This window comes from Pleurodeles waltl, unplaced genomic scaffold (assembly GCF_031143425.1).
Source record: "Pleurodeles waltl isolate 20211129_DDA unplaced genomic scaffold, aPleWal1.hap1.20221129 scaffold_67, whole genome shotgun sequence".
In the NCBI taxonomy this organism is placed as follows: Eukaryota; Metazoa; Chordata; class Amphibia; order Caudata; family Salamandridae; genus Pleurodeles; species Pleurodeles waltl.
The window spans coordinates 679,077-680,761 of NW_027150384.1; the positions used below are offsets into that span (position 1 = coordinate 679,077).

The 1,685-nt window shown below is 50.2% G+C and overlaps 1 non-coding gene across 1 annotated transcript; it reads left to right on the forward strand.

Moving 5' to 3' along the window:
- Positions 1–418: 418 nt before the first annotated feature.
- Positions 419–490, forward strand: TRNAP-CGG (transfer RNA proline (anticodon CGG)). Its single transcript has one exon. It is a non-coding gene; the product is annotated as a tRNA-Pro (tRNA).
- The last annotated feature ends 1,195 nt before the right edge of the window (positions 491–1,685 follow it).

Consider the following 1,685-nt stretch of genomic DNA (forward strand, 5'->3'; position numbering starts at 1 on the left):
ACATCTGCCCCACCCCGGACCGGGCATTATCCCTCATTAGTGTCACACCGTGGGTGTGACGTATTCATTATTTGGTGCCTGTGGTCTTTAAGAGACTGAAAAGTACTGTGAGCCGCAGAAAAGAGAAACACTTCTGATGCCAGTGGGCAATAGTTTAATACACCCCTGTAGGTGGAATACATTTTCATATTTGCTCCTCGGAAACCCTTGGGTTCCAGGTGAAATGGGGCCACACATGTATGAAGGTGACAGACCCACGGGGAGGCCTCTCGCACAGTGTTCTTGGTACATGATTGAAGTTTCCTTCTCCTTCGGCTTTTGAATAAAAGGAAACAGACACCTTGTGAACACAGAAGTGCTGCTATCAGAAGCTCTGTACCATACTTAACACATGTCCACATTCCAATGTCATATGAGTGGCTCGTTGGTCTAGGGGTATGATTCTCGTTTCGGGTGCGAGAGGTCCCGGGTTCAAATCCCGGACGAGCCCTCCTGGGAATATTTTAATTTAATTAAAAAAAGCAGATGCTTTAAGTGGTTAATCAAACAACATCATCTTTTAAAAAGACCCTGGCCTGGTTTCGGATTTTAATCCAGAATATGTCGCACTCATCCCAACACTCAGATGTGTGTGTGGTGGTGGGGGGCGGGGGTGCCTACACCTGCCGCATCAGCAGGGAAGAGAGGATTTCTCTTACATGTAGTTGAAACTCACTGTGGGCGCTACACTTCGTGGAGCTGTTGAGTGAGCTGTGGGGGCGCACGTGAGTGCGAGCCACGCTAGGAAAAGTGCGCTGGACACAGTGCTTAATTTGTGCTTGTTTCCGGTGCTGAGCACCGACACTTATTTTTGAGGGCCGGGGCTTATTCTTCTACCTCTAGCATTTGCTGCGAGAAAAAGACACACATGAGAAAGACGAAGGAAAGGAACAACGAAAAAGTGTCACAAAGGGAGAAAGATGCAAGAGTGAGCTGAAGGGGCAGGAAGTGGCTTTATATGGATTGAAGAGGCCTGAGATGGGTTCAGGATTACGCTGCAGCCGCGTTTTTCAGAGGGGGGCTGTGGGCACCTTTTTATTTACAAACTAAGCACTGGCTGGACAGTAGGAGCAGCAGAGGGCCCTCCTCCTACAGGGGGCGCTCCTCTGAGACCTGCCACAGTTATAAGTTTTATGACCGATTAAAAAGGGGCATTTTCTGTGCCACCGACGGTAAATCTGAATGGAGCATTCCACGGTGCAGCTGTCCGGTGCGTCCTCCGTGGCACATTAAAGGTGAAATGACACAATCATTCTGGTGAACGTGTCCGTTCCGATTGGCAGGCGCCGTGCCACCGTCGGGGTACATTGGGTGGCACAATAACCCCCGTAGATGCGCTTCCTGGGGTTATTCCGCAGAGCAGTCCTCTTGCTAGGCATGTGCCAGGGCCGGACTGCCCGCTCGGTCCCCTGGCACTGCCATGCGGGCTGCATGGGAAAGGGTTTGGCTTGAACTTTTTGCCCAGACTAAGCTGATCCTGGTTTCCATTCCGGTCCCTGTATATTTGGTGCCACAGTAATTGTCCCGCACACTATATAGGGTTATTCTGAACCACGGTGCTGTGATGGGCATATTCTGGGCACAGGGATCTGCATACTCTGTACCACGAGGTAAAAGAAACACTAGTGCAAATAGAAGAATCGATG